Source organism: Hemitrygon akajei, chromosome 18, assembly GCF_048418815.1.
Source record: "Hemitrygon akajei chromosome 18, sHemAka1.3, whole genome shotgun sequence".
NCBI lineage: Eukaryota > Metazoa > Chordata > Chondrichthyes > Myliobatiformes > Dasyatidae > Hemitrygon > Hemitrygon akajei.
In genome coordinates, this window is record NC_133141.1 from 16,679,474 (window position 1) to 16,695,210 (window position 15,737).

The following is a 15,737-nucleotide window of genomic DNA, read 5'->3' on the forward strand; positions in this document are numbered from 1 at the left end:
TGAATTTGTCCTCAAAGCTGGTGAACCCATGAAGTCCTTTTGACAGCAAGTACATAGTACAATTACTGTTGTTAGCCACTTGTTGAGTAAATGACTCAACCTCCAGAGATCTGACAGCAAATTGTAAAATTACATTTATATGCATCATGCAAACTGCTCTTACATCTCAATCTATAAATGAAGCTTGCTTAGAAGGAAGATTCTAGTGTTTTTAAACAGAATTATTAGCCCTTGCTTTCCCATTGGGCTAGATGGAACTGAGGCTGGAAAGCGAATAAGGTAGATGCCAAAAGGAGACTACAGTTCTCTTAAATTCTACTTTGCTGATATTTTTATTGATAATCAAGGAATGTTATTGAAGCAGCCAATTGCAATTTTGAACAAGAGAAAATTTGCATATGCTGGAAATCGAAGCAACACACACTCAGCAGGTCAGGCAGTGTCTATGGAAAAGTGTAAGCAGTCAATGTTTCAGGCCGAGACCCTTCATCAGGACTGTGCACTCTTTTCCATAGATGTTGCTGAGTTTCTCCAGCGTTCTGTGTGTGTTGCAATCTTGTTTCATTCTTAATCCCCTTTTTCGATAACATACAGTATTTTCACTGACCGTTGCAGAGAGCAAGAGTGTGAAGATTGAGAGGATTTCTCGTTTCAGCCCCAAGAAATGCCACAGGGTAATGTCCTGAGTCCAACCATCTTCAGCTGCTTGATCTATAGTCTGAGGAGGTTTGTTAATGACTGCACCATGTTCAATTCCATTCACAACTGCCTTCCCTCCATGTACAAAGGATGAAAGGCGTGCAGTGGAGCACTTTCTCTCCACGTACCTGGGTGAGTGCAGCAAGAGGCTCAACACCAACCAGGACAAAGCAGCTGCTTGATTGGCACCCACTCACCATTTTAATGTTCATCCCCTCCCCAGCAGGGTGGATGGAATGTCAAGTCAAGTCAAGTCACTTTTATTGTCATTTCAACCATAACTGCTGGTACAGTACACAGTAAAAACGAGATGTTTTTCAGGACCATGGTGCTACATGACACAGTACAAAAACTAGACAGAACTACGTAAAAAAAAACACAGAAAAAACTACACTAGACTACAGACCTACCCAGGACTGCGTAAAGTGCACAAAAACAGTGCAGGCATTACAATAAGTAATAAACAGGTCAATAGGGCAAGGTGTCAGTCCAGGCTTCGGGTATTGAGGAGTCTGATAGCTTGGGGGAAGAAACTGTTACATAGTCTGGTGGTGAGAGCCCGAATGCTTCGGAGCCTTTTCCCAGATGGCAGGAGGGATAAGAGTTTTATGAGGGGTGCATGTGGTCCTTCATAATGCTATTTCCTTTGCGGATGCAGCGTGTAGTGTAAATGTCCATGATGGTGGGAAGAGAGACCCCGATGATCTTCTCAGCTGACCTCACTATCCGCTGCAGGGTCTTGCGATCTGAGATGGTGCAATTTCCGAACCAGGCAGTGATGCAGCTGCTCGGGATGCTCTCAATACAACCCCTGTAGAATGTGATGAGGATGGGGGGTGGGAGACGGACTTTCCGCAGCCTTCGCAGAAAATAGAGACGCTGCTGGGCTTTCTTTGCTACGGGGCTGGTGTTGAGGGATCAGGTGAGATTCTCCGCCAGGTGAACACCAAGAAATTTGGTGCTCTTAACAATCTCTACTGAGGAGCCGTCGATGTTCAGTGGAGAGTGGTCGCTCCGTGGCTGCAGAATTCACAGAATTCAATGCTATTACTCAACTAAGTTTAGGACGAGGAGGAGGATTCATTAATATGTCCCTGAACAGATTTGACCGCTCAGTTAGATTGCGGCTACTCCAGCAACGCCTCCCAAGCCTACTACAATGTCTCTCACCAAGGACAAGGACTGCCACCACTTTCACATAATTCTGAATTGGAAATATGTTGCTAATCCTTCATTGTCTAATTCCTAGAACTTCCTTCCCAACAATACTTCACCAGAAGGATGTTCAAGAAGACAATTCACCACCTCATTGTCAAGGGTAATTAGGGATGGGCAATGCACGCTGGCCATGCCAACACTGTCTGCATTATAACCATTGGATTTTTTAAACTTTTGATGCCAACTAGTCTATTGTTACTGACTGTCTGTATGGAACTGATGAGTTCTCAGGGAAAGCACCTTATGAGGGTGTACCATAGTCAGAAGTGATTTTATTGTGGGCATGCTATGTTGGTGCCAGAATATTTGGCGACACTTGTGGGCTGCCACTTGGGTGTGCTGGTTGTTAATGCAAACAATACATTTCACTGTATGTTTCAATGTGCATGTGATAAATAAAAAAAACTGAATCAGAAAGGACAGTTGAGGGGCAAGCCAAGAGGAGAAAAAGCAGAGGTACTCAAAGGATATTAATGGTTTTATCAGTTAATTTGTAATTGTGAAATAAATTCATCGCACTCTGGAGGTCAGTAGCTCCCTTAAACCAGTTCCTCAGACATTGCTCTCAGCGCTACTACCATCAAAACAAGAATATTTTACAGACTTACAGAAAATACTTCACAGGACTTTAGAGAGGAAAGTCACAATCATTTTCTGTGTTTGTGGGGAGTTCAATTCACATAGTCAATGGAATTCTCAAAATTCACTTTAAACATTTACAAATGACTCATTATTTCTATGCAATGTAACAATTTTACCATGAAAATCACCCTCAAAGCATGAAAGTGGCAACTTTAGTAATATCTCAGTCAAAAATGACTGGGTGAGGTTGAGGTCAGGACAAGGTCACGGTTCCTAATGCTGCTTTTATATTGCTGTAATACACCCCAAGGGTCCCACTACTATGGAATCTGCCCTGTTTACGTTACAGGGCAAATTCCAGGACAACAGGCAAACAATTGTTAAAGCTTCTGCTCTCAACTTTGTTTGCTAGTTACCAGCCCTTGTTGGTAATAGGGAGGGATGCACAATGGTGGGAAGAATACTCAGTCCACAATAAATAGAAGGCTCTGTCTTTGTCTCCAGGGACAGTATTTATATCTCCACCATATGTTCTCCTGTCCTCAAATAATATCTAACATGATGACAAGATAACTCACATCTAGAGGGTTCTGAGTCTGGGTATGCTAAGGCCAGAGGTCACAGTACAAACCATCATGGCCACCATGATAGTGTAGTGGTTAGTGCAACGCTATCTCAACTCAGGCATTGGAGTTCAATTCTGGCATCCTCTGTAAGCAAGATTGTACGTTCCTTCCCATTTGTGTGTTTCCTCCAACTGTCCAAAGACTTACTGGTTAATAGGTTATTTTGCCATTGTAAATTGTCCTGTAATTGCACTAGGGTTAAATCGGTTGGTTAATGGGTGGAAGGGCCTGCTCCACACTGTATCTCTAAATAAATGAATAAATCTGAACTTGCTGGTCTTAAATGCAAGAAAGCTTATAAATTTCACATTACCTTAAAAAAGGAAGCCTTTGAAAAGCAGATCTGATGATCCGGTTGACAAACACAAACCAGGGAGATCACAGGTTCGATATCTGGTCTGTACAAGTTTGTTATCACAGCCAGAGTTATCTTTTGTGTCACTTGGTGAGGAAGGAAAGGAAAACCTTGTTGCTTAAGGTTGTGTAGTAATGACCCATGTCAGAAAGTGAACTGTTGAGATATCTGGTCTTGAATAAGAGCAAAAAATAAGCTCTTAGTAATGTCCAGTCAGAGAAATAGGAACATAAAGATCAGCAGACAGAAAAAGATCAAAGTCCGTCCAGTTCTCCTCCTGAGGTCACACGGTCTAACATTAATTGAGCTGTTGACTAATCATTGCAATCTGTCTTTCTCCGTTCATCTGCAACTAAAGCACATTTGACAAAGGCAAACACCGAGAGATGGACACCTCAGGAAATCACAGATCCAAGTCACCTGCTCTTTTCAAACCTTTTTAAAATTTTGCATTTATCACGTCACAAATTAAACTCATCACAGACTGTGTCCCAGGAAATTATAGAACATAGAACAATACAGCAAAGTACAGGCTCTCCAGCCCATGATGTTTACCAACCTTTTATCCTTCTCTGAGATCAATTTAACCTTTCATGCATAGCTTTCAATTTTTCTGCCATCTACGTGCCTCTCTAACAGTCTCTTAAGTGTCCTTAATGTATCTACCTTTATCACTACCATTGACAATATGCTTTACACACCCATTACTTTCATATTAGCCATTTCTGCCCTGGGAAAAAGGCACTGGCTGTCCACTCTATCGATGCCTCTTATCATCTTATACACTTTGATGAAGTCATCTCTTATCCTCCTTCACTCCAAAGAGAAAAGCCCTAGCTTGCTCAACCTATCCTCACAAGGCATGCTCTCTATTCCAGGCAGCATTCTGGTAAATCTCCTGTGCACCCTCTCTAAAGCTTCCACACCCTTCCTATAATGAGGTGACCACCGGAACAGAACACAATACTCCCAAGTGTGGTCTGGCCAGAGTTTTATATTGAACTACGGCTATTGAACTCAATCCCCCCAAAAAATGAAGGCCAACACACTATACGTCTTCTTACCCATGCTATCAACTTGCACAGGGAACTTCTATAGTTGTACCGTGGAGAGCATTCTGACAGGCTGCATCACTGTCTGGTATGGAGGGGTTACTACACAGGACTGAAAGAAGCTGCAGAGGATTGTAAATCTAGTCAGCTCCATCTTGGGTACTAGCCTACAAAGTACCCAGGACATCTTTAGGGAGCAAACACGAGCAAATCTGCAGATGCTGGAAACTCAAGCAACACACACAAAATGCTGGTGGAACGCAGCACACTCAGGTTGAAGGAATAACACCTTATACACACTCAGGTTGGAGGAACAACACCTTATATACCATCTGGGTAGCCTCCAAACTGATGGCATGAACATTGACTTCTCTAACTTCCGTTAATGCCCCTCCTCCCCTTCTTACCCCATCCTGATTTATTTATTTTCCCCCTCCTTTTTTTCCCCTCTCTCTGCCCATCACTCTTTGCCTGTTCTCTATCTTCCTCTGGAGCTCCCCTCCCCCTTTCTTTCTCCCTCGGCCTCCCGTCCCATGATCCTTTCCCTTCTCCAGCTCCGTATCACTTTTGCCAATCACTTTTCCAGCTCTCAGCTTCACCCCATCCCCTCTGGTCTTCCCCTATCATTTCGCATTTCCCCGTCCCCCTCCTACTTTCAAATCTCTTACTATCTTTTCTTTCAGTTAGTCCTGACGAAGGGTCTCGGCCCGAAACGTCGACGGCGCTTCTCCCTATAGATGCTGCCTGGCCTGCTGCGTTCCACCAGCATTTTGTGTGTGTTCCATCTTCAGGGAGTGGTGTCTCAGAAAGGCAGTGTCCATTATTAAGGACCCCCAGCACCCAGAGCATGCCCTTTTCTCACTGTTACCATCAAGTAGGAGGTACAGAAGCCTGAAGGCACACACTCAGCGATTCAGGAACAGCTTCTTCCCCTCTGCCATCCAATTCCTAAATGGACATTGAACCCTTGGACACTACCTCACTTTTTTTTAATATACAGTATTTTTGTTTTTCAACATTTTAAAAATCTATTTAAAAAATTTCTTTCTTTCTATTAATCCACTGGGTAAAGGTTTAATATCACTTATTTGTGATAAATTAGCATTCTTACGGCGTGCCCCTGTGGATAAAATTAGAATGGCTTGGGAGCATGATTTAAATATCTCTTTATCTGATGGGATTTGGGACTCGATTCTCAAATCGGTTAATTCAACCTCTCTTTGTGCTCGCCATTGCCTTTTACAGTTTAAGATTGTTCACAGAGCCCATATGTCTAAATCTAAATTATCTCGATTTTACCCTAATATTAGTCCTCTTTGTGATAAATGCAAAAGGGGCGAGGCTTCTCTTATTCATATGTATTGGTCCTGTCCTAGCTTAGAGAAATTTTGGAAAGATGCTTTTATAACTTTATCCTGTATTCTGAATCACCACTTAGAACCTAACCCTTTAATTGCTCTGTTTGGTTTTTTGGGTGAGACAGATATATGTTTGAGTTCGACTAAGTGTCGAATATTATCTTTTGCTTCTTTCCTGGCTAGATGTCTAATCCTCCTTAGATGGAGAGATGTTGCCCCGCCCACGCATGCTCAATGGCTTAATGATATTATGTCCTGTTTAGACCTTGAAAAAATTCATTATTCAATTCTTAATTCGGATATAAAGTTTCATAAGGTCTGGGGACCTTTTATTGAGTACTTTCATAACCTTCCTCTTAATTAAGGTTTTTTTTCCAGTCCCTTACTTTCAGCTCTTTTTTTTGGTAGTAGGCATTATTATCTTCTGTTTTCAAGTGTATTTACAGTTTTGGGGGTTTGAATGTCCTGATTTATATTCTCTATATTGTGTCGTGGTTGGTCTGGAGTTTTTTTTGTTGTGGGGCTTGGGGAGGATACTAACTTTACATGACTTCAATTTGGGTGCTTTCTCAATTATCTTTTTTGTATTATATTATTATTGTATGTTTATTTTTGTACTGTATTTTTTTATTCTGGTTTGGGTTTTTAAAAATTTGTAGTGTTGTAGAAAATGCAAAAAAAAATTTAAATCTATTCAATATACATAATTGATTTACTTGTTTATTATGTTTTATTTTATTTATTGTTATTAATTTTTCTCTCTGCTAGATTATGTATTGCATTGAACTGCTGCTGCTAAGTTAACAAATCTCACATCACATGCCGGTGATAATAAACCTGATTCTGATTCTATGGATGTGGACCCCAAGATCCCTCTGATCCTCCACACTGTTAAGGGTCCTGCCATTAACCCTGTACTCTGCCTTCAAGTTCGAACTTCCAAAGTGAATCACTTCACACTTTTCCAGATGAAACTCCATCTGCCACCTTGGACAAAGGAATAACATCATCCGGTACTAGACCTGTGGCCAGTGAGGTTGCCAAAGGAGCAGATTCAGATTCAGAATTGCAGAACAATCTCTTCTTTCATTCATTGAAAATAACATTGTTATTGGAAATAATATCTCTACCTCACTGATAATCAGCATTGGCGCACCTCAGGGGTGTGTGCTTAGCCCACTGCTCTACTCTCTCTATACCCATGATCGTGTGGCTAGGCACAGCTCAAATACCATCTATAAATTTGCTAATGATACAACTATTGTTGGCAGAATATCAATGGTGATGAGAGGGTGTACAAGAGCAAGATAGATCAGCTGTGATGGGCGTGGAATGGCTGCCGACAACGGTGGTGGAGGCGGATACGATAGGGTCTTTTAAGAGACTTTTGGATAGGTACATGGAGCTTAGAAAAATAGAGGGCTATGGGTAAGCCTAGTAATTTCTAAGGTAGAGACATGTTCGGCACAACTTTGTGGGCCGAAGGGCCTGTATTGTGCTGTAGGTTTTCTATGTTTCTATGTTAGCTCAACTACAGTAAGACCAAAGAATTGATTTTGACTGTCAGGAAGGAAAAGCCCAAGGGAATTTCATCAGGGATCAGAAGTGGAAAGTGTGACTAGTTTCAAGTTCTAGGGTGTCAATATCACTAAGGATCAATGCTGGGCCTAACACATCAATGCAGTTACAAAGAAGACACAATAGTGGCTGTATTTCCCTATTTCCTGGAGCCTGAAGGAACACACTCAGTGATTCAGGAATAGCTTATTTCCCTCTGCCATATGATTTCTGAATCAACATTGAACCCATGAACCTCACTACATTTTTTCTTTCTTTTTGAACTACTTATTTAATTTATCTTTTTTAATATATACATACTTTTTACTGTAATTTACAGTTTTTATTATTATGTATTGCAATGTACTGCTGGTGCATAACAACAAAGTTCATAACATGTGCCAGCGATGTTAAACCTGATTCTGATTTAGTTACCCATAGGACCCAGTGCATATCCCGTTTGGCCCTGTTTGGTATCATTCTGGAGTTATGGATAGCATAATAATAAATTAACTAAAATGAGGACCAGTCTTCAGGAAGTAAAACATGTAAACAATTTAACTTCCAACTGGTATTTTGTGCCCAGTGAGTGGATTCTGATTCTGTCCCATTGAAAGACAAAAGGTGAATGTTCTTGCTATTAGCACATTGTTAAAGGTGAATTCCTGCTGCTTTAAGGACAGATCTGTTTTGCCTCTTATCCTTCTGGTTAGTTGTATATTCATGGTGCCATTGCTCAACAGTGTAACAAAAGGGTGTCTGGACTTTGTACACAGAAGCTTTTGGAGCAGAAACCAGTGTTGAATATTCAAAGTGGTTCTGCTAGATGGAATGTGCTGCCACTGTAAATCTGTGAATGCAACTATAGTCAGATTGTTAAAGTTAAGTAGGTGATTATAGCAATTGAAATGGTATTTAATTTTTTATTCTTATCTTTGTATTAGGCCAGAAGACATAGGAGCAGAATTAGGCCATTCAGCCAATCAAGTCTAGTCCGCCATTCCCGCATGGCTGACCCCAGATCCCACTCAGCCTCATACACCTGCCTTCTCACCATATCCTTTAATGCCCTGACCAATCAGGAAACAATCAACATCCGTCTTAAATATACCCATGGACTTGGCATCATTGAAAGGTTGAAGATGGCACCAAGCTGTGGACTCCATTGAGGTTGTGCTCCTGCTTTAGTTGTTTAGTGGGTATGCTTGGGGACAGAGAGGAGAGTTAGGGATCAGGTCAGGGTTTAAGGACCCACTCCACTCTTGAAGAAAGGAGGGAGACAAAAGGCAGGAAGTTAGCCTGACTTCAGTTGTTGGAGGCCATTATTATGGATAAAGTTTTGAGGTCCTTGGAGGCACTTTGCAGGTTGAGTCAAATGCAATGTTAGCCTTCATTTCAAGAGGACTATAATATTATAGCAAGCATATGACGCTGGGGCTTTATAAGGTATTGATCAGACTGCACTTAGAGTATTGTGAGCAGCTTGGGTGCCTTATCTAAGAAAAGATGTGCTGGCATTGGAGAGAGTCCAGAGAAGGTTCACAAGATTGATTCAGGGAGTGAAAGGCATAACTTATAAGAAGTGTTTGATGGCTGTGGGCCTGTACTCACTGGACTTTAAAAGAATAAGGGGAATATCATTATCAAATATTCAAAGGCCTAGATAGAGCAGATGTGGAGCTGATGTTTCTTATAGAGGGGGAATCTAAATCCAAAGGGCACAATCTCAGAATAGAGGGGTGTCCCTTCAGAACAGACATGAGGAGGAATTTCTTTAGTCAGAGGGTGGTGAATCTGTGGAATTCATTCCCACAGACGGCTGTGGAGGTAAAGTCATTAGGCATATTTAAAGAGGTTGATAGGTTCTTTATTAGTAAGGGTGTCAAAGGTTATAGGGAGAAGGTGAATGGGGTTGAGGGGGGATAATAAATCAGCCATGATGGAGTGATGAAGCCATTTGGAGGGCCAAATGGCTTAATTCTGCTCCTATGTTGTATGGTCTTAAAAAGTTCAAAGTAAATATTATTATGAAAGTACATATATGTCAGCATATACAACCCTGAGATTAATTTTCTTGTGGGCATACTCAACAAATCTGTGGAATAATAACCAATATAGAATCAATGAAAGACTGCACAACTAGTACAAACGTACATTCAGCCAGAGTGCAGAAGACAACAAAACTGTGCAAGTACAAAAATAAGAAATAATAATCAATCAATAAGCAATAAATATTGAAAACATGAGATAACAAGTCCTTGAAAGTGAGTCCATGGGTTGTGGGAATATTTCAATGATGGGGCAAGTGAGGTTGTATGAAGTTATCCCCTTTGTTTCAAGACCCTGATGGTTGAGGGGTAATAACTGTTCCTGAACCTGGTGGTGTGAGTCCTGAGGCTTCTTTACCTTCTTCCTGATGGCAGCAGTGAGAAGAGAGCATCGCCTGGGTGGTGGGAGTCCCTGATGATGGATGATGCTGCTTTCCTGTGACAGTGTTCCATGTAGATGTGCTCAATGGTTAAAAAGGCTTCACCTATGATTTAATGTGGGGGAATTAGAGGACAGACTGGAGTCTTAAGTCTCTATTCCATGTTCAAAGTCCAGTGACATGGACATTGGCTGGATGTCAGGCTGGCAGACCAGTGTGGGTAAAGGCTAGTGGCTCCCCAGGTTTAGCAAGTTGCTGGTGGGTACCGGAGCTGGAGTTCCATGTGGGCAGGAGGAATGAGGCCTGATGACCCTCTTGGGTTTGCGAATCAGTAAGACTGGAGCTTAAGAGCTAGTGTTCGGGCCCAAGGGTCAAGTTTGAAGTTCAGTCATCGAGGCTGGCTGCCAGAGCTGGGCTTGCGAATCTCTGTGAGTCCACTGAGGTAGTCAAAGTGTCCGAGTCCGCTGGAAGCAGAAGAAGATGGTGTGTGCATGGTTAGGAGGGAAGTACAAGGCTTGTTTTTGCTGTTGTTGTTTTGTTCCTTGTGTATTGTGTTGTTCTGCTGAGCATTGTGGGTATGTTGTGTCAGCACTGGAATGTGTGGTGACACTTGCAGGCTGCCTCCAACACCTCCTTATACCTCCTTGGTTGTTAATGCAAATGACGCATTTCACTGTATGTTTTGATGGAAAGAATCAGGTTTATTATCACCGGCACGTGACGTGAAATTTGTTAACTTAGCAGCAGCAGTTCAAGGCAATACATAATCTAGCAGAAAATAAATAAATTACCGTATACATATATTGAATAGATTTTTAAAAATGTGCAAAAAACAGAAATACTGTATATTAAAAAAAGTGAGGTAGTGTCCACGGATTCAATGTCCATTTAGGGATCGGATGGCAGAGAGGAAGAAGCTGTTCCTGAATCGCTGAGTGTGTGCCTTCAGGCTTCTGTACCTCCTACCTGATGGTAACAGTGAGAAAAGGGCATGTCCTGGGTGCTGGGGGTCCTTAATAATGGACGCTGCCTTTCTGAGACACCACTCTCTAAAGATGTCTTGGGTACTTTGTAGGCTAGTGTCCAAGATGGAGCTGACTAGATTTACAGCTTCTTTTGGTCCTGTGCAGTAGTCCCTCCATACCAGACAGTGATACAGCCTGTCAGAATGCTCTCTATGGTACAACTATAAAAGTTTTTGAGTATATTCGTTGAAATACCAAATCTTTTCAAACTCCTAATGAAGTATAGTCGCCGTCTTGCCTTCTTTATAAGTACATCGATATGTTGGGACCAGGTTAGATCCTCAGAGATCTTGACACCCAGGAACTTGAAACTGCTCACTCTCTCCACTTCTGATCCCTCTATGAGGATTGGTATGTGCTCCTTCGTCTTACCCTTCCTGAAGTCCACAATCAGCTCTTTCATCTTACTGACGTTGAGTGCCAAGTTGTTTCTGCGACACCACTCCACTAGTTGGCATATCTCACGCCCCTTCATCATTACCTGAGATTCTACCAACAATGGTTGTATCATCAGCAAATTTATAGATGGTATTTGAGCTATGCCTAGCCACGCAGTCATGGGTATAGAGAGAGTAGAGCAGTGGGGTAAGCACACACCCCTGAGGTGCGCCAGTGTTGATCGTCAGCGAGGAGGAGATGTTATCACCAATCCACACAGACTGTGGTCTTCCGGTTAGGAAGTTGAGGATCCAATTGCAGAGGGAGGTACAGAGGCCTAGATTCTGCAACTTCTCAATCAGGATTGTGAGAATGATGGTATTAAATGCTGAGCTATAGTCGATGAACAGCATCCTGACATGATAATGCAATGACATGTACATGATGAATAAATCTGAATCTAGAAACTTGAAATTTAAAACATTGGGTCAGGAGAGTGAGATTCTCTTGGTTTCTCTTGGTCTCTCTCCTGAAGGTTCACTGGATGATTAAAGACTTTTATGTTTCCCAGTTACTACTTCTGTGTGGCTCAGTTTTGGTCAGTCACAACAGGCCTTGGAGATTATCTATCCGAATGTTTTTCAAAAGTTCGAGCACATTCTCTTTTTTAACAGCAACATGTTCTAGCATATCATCATGTTTTACGCTGTCCTCACTAACGTGAGATCCTGATGAAGGGTCTCAACCCAAAACATCAACTGTTTATTCATTTCCATAGACACTGCCTGGCCTGCTGAGTTCCTCCAGCATTTTGTGTGTTGCCTTGGATTTCCAGCATCTGCAGACTGTCTTGAGTTTGTCATTAAACTCCCTACCTTTTTCAACCCCAGATACATGTTTCCTCTTTTACCTCTGTTCTATCCTACCCTCACTCTAGTCATCCTCCTGTCTCCACATATGTGTAGAACACTTTGGGGTTTTTAATTTTACTCACCGAGGCCTTCTTGTGTCTCCTCCTAAGTCTCTTAAGTGCTGAAAGAAATTATTTCAGGAAGAAATCATCCAAGTTTGCAGTTGTATGACTCCCCAACACATTCTGTGTCCACTGTCTCCCCAGGGTGGTCTGACGAGAATGGTCACTTGTTCAATGAAATACTGTGTTGGCAGATTAGTTTTGAGCCCTTTGTTTCCACTGGGCTGGACAAAGTGTGTCATGGTCGACATTCTGTAGTCTCTTTGGAGTCCAAGGGTCAATCATGTCAGCTTTCTACCTTCCCTTTTTTTTACAGCTGGAACCCTCAGAGAAGGTAGTGCAACATCATAGGTTGTATGGTAACTGGAAAAATTGTGCCCTATACATTAGTACGTACTTTAAAATCAGATTGGGATAGGTTACCAAGTATTGGTAATTCATAGTTCAACCAGCAGAGGGAAGCCTCTGCATTGATTCAAGATGTTAGAGCTACAATTGTATTTAATCTGAAATCAGTAGAGAGAGAACGAGACATTTGATACCTCTTGGTAAAACAAATGCTTCTCTGAAGCAGTACATCAATCCTTTACTAATTTAATTTACATCTTGATGTTACTTTGACATTTTGTAGTGACAAACAAATGAGAATTATGAAGTTACATAAGTAGCAACCTCAATTTATTTTTTATTATATCAAGTTACTGGTTCAACAAATGAGGAACATGACCTTTTTAACCCTTCCCTTAGTGGATCAATTTATTTAACAAGCAGGAAGCACACTGTGTGGCATATTCAACACAGGTCAAATGTCAATGGAAATGCTTTGATAAAAATATGCAAATTATTTTGGCTGGCTGAATTGAAATATTTTAAAAGATTACTCAGCAAAAAAAATAAGAATTAGTTTGGTTCAGTCCTTACTCGTCTCCACGTTCAGCCAGCATTATATCAGGAGTAAGACTGCACAAAAGGTGAAAATATTAACTCACCATGATATTGCCATTCATTCTAATTTCTGAGCACATCTTCGCTCTGGTGACCTGAGCTCGAACTGAACATATGTACCTCAATGGTCACTTCACCAACCAACCACAGGCGGTATAAATCAGGAGGTGACCATTTCCAGCAATAGTTAAAAGGATTTTCAAAGCAGCTCTTTAATATTGCCGCCAACAAATGTTCACTACTATTACTCACCTATGCTTCACAGATAACGCTCACAAAACCATGTGTTCCATTCCAAAGCGCACCAGTCTCATGGGAACATCATTGCCTCCATCTCTCACACCATCCAAAACACCTGAAGGGAATAAACATCAACCTTGCCAATAATGCCCATACCTCAAGGATAAAGTTTACAAATATAAGTCCTTAAGAGCAGCTGGTGAAAGCTGGGAGACATTCTGCAATGACAGCTGATTATGGTCTTTGAATTGCAAAGGTTCTTTGTTCAGTGTATTTGCAGCGTTGAGCCCATTGGGAACAAAAAACTTGAGATGGCCACTTGGTTCAAAGTAGCTCCCAGAACAGAGATTCCAACACTCAATGAAAGGGACTCCTCCATTTCTCAGAAATGGTTTTAAAGATCTTTGAAAGGCCAACTTCCCATTTTATTGTTGCTATCGTTTTATATGCTGTTTGGTTTATGTGTTTCATGACTGCTTTGGGGATCTATATCCCTTTCCTATTATGTAGAACTCAGAGAAAGAGCTCCACCAGTCACTGCTAGCTGCTCATGTGTACTGTGCATTTCCTCATATAATGTACTTTTCTTATGACACTGAAGGAGGCCATTCAGCTCACTGAGTTTACGCTGGCTCTCCCCTTTCCACACATTTCCCTGTAACTGGTTCACTCTCTCACATGCCCATCTACCCCAACCAGTTTCTTTGGCCACCCACCTTCCCTAGGAGTAATTTACAGCAGCCAATGAAGTGGAAGACTCTCCAGCACAAAGCTCCAGTGCTGTCAGTGTGGAGTTTGCACATTCTCCCTGTGAACTGCATGGGTTTCATCTGGTGCTCAGGTCTCCTCCCACATCTTAAAGACATGTTGATTGGTTGGTAAGTTGATTGGCCACTGTAAGTTGCCCGGGTTTGTGGCTGAGCAGTAGAATGTGTGGAGGGGGAGTTGATAGGAATGTGGGAAGAATAAAAGAAATAGGATTGTTGTAAAAAATGTGGCTCGATGGCCAGCCTGGATTTGATGGGCCAAAGGGTCTGTTTCTTTACAGTGTGACTCTATAACCTCATGAACCTATCGATGGAACCTTTGCACTAAATAAGAATTGGCAACCAGAGTTAGGGACAGAAGCCTTGCTGGCAACACTCATATTCCAATAATTAATTAAAAAATGTCTCCGCAAACATTCCTTCCTGCTCTCAATTGCTGTTTTACTTCATTCCATGTGATTTTACATTTATTTTAAAGACACAGTCACAAGCCCATTTGCCAACACTAAAAGATATCTGACCTCACAGTGAGAGTAACTCTTCTTTGAGTTTAACACTTTGGCATTCCCTGAGCTGTTTATTGGAGGGCACAGTTGGCAGGAACTTTACAATGACGAACCGCCACCTACACTTTGCCCTTAAGGCAACCACCATGTACGTACGACCCACCCATCTAAATAATACTCAGAATAACAATTGCCCCTCCAATTTTTGAAGTGGCTGAAGACCTCCTAGTTTGACATAAAGTGATATATTCTATAATCTAAACACAAGAGACTAGCGATGCTGGAAATCTGGAGGAACTGAACAAGCCAGGCAGCATCTGTGGAGGGGAATGAACTCTTGACATTATTTTCTACTAATGACATTCACATTGTCATGTCCTGCCTTTGGCACTTGGCGTTAGTATTAAGTATCTTCAATACCGACAAGAAATTATAATCTGATCTCTTAAATAACATTGTCTAAATAGTTAGATATAATTCATTTAACTTAAATATTGATTGTCATCTGATATTTTGGCAGATGGTTGTCACATATGCAGAAGTAAGTTTAGAATTTGCAAGGGCACTAAAGGTTCATGACCAAGATTTGTTACTACAATAGTAGAGGGAATTTTTAAGAGATCCCCACAACTGGGGTAGAGAGTGCAGAGGGTATGTAGTGTGGTTAAGCTATCGGCAGCTAATTGTAATAGTTGGACCTCATTAAAATGATTGAAAGGCATACCTGAAAGCTGGCTGGTTGGGACAAATAGTTCCAACAACAGCTGAGTCAGGACCTCAGGACTTCAAGCTCCCGGGGTCACTGGTTGGAGGGTCCAAACATGATCTATGTCAGCCTATGACCATGTCTGTCTAAGTTTCAGGGAAGCATTTCACTGAAATGAGCAAAATGAGCAGAAGTTCTTTAATGATTGTGTTTGGGTGGACAATGAGACCGTGATCACACAGAACTGATCCATGAGTTTGTATGGCATATTAGCCATTGACATAAAATTTCTCACTTCTTATTGATCTGAAACATTAACCAT

General features: G+C 41.5%; 1 protein-coding gene across 3 annotated transcripts in view; it reads right to left on the bottom strand.

Moving 5' to 3' along the window:
* The window catches only part of LOC140741149 (GTP-binding protein Rheb-like), a 55,935-nt gene extending 43,640 nt beyond the window's left edge, over positions 1-12,295 (bottom strand). For 2 of the 3 annotated variants that reach the window (XM_073070975.1, XM_073070976.1), the window contains exon 1: positions 3,439-3,714. The gene's annotated coding sequence lies outside the window, so the exon portion shown is untranslated. Of the gene's footprint in view, positions 1-3,438; positions 3,715-12,272 lie in introns of those variants that run through there. The other variant, XM_073070978.1, reaches the window with a different exon arrangement.
* Between the last annotated feature and the right edge of the window lie 3,442 nt (positions 12,296-15,737).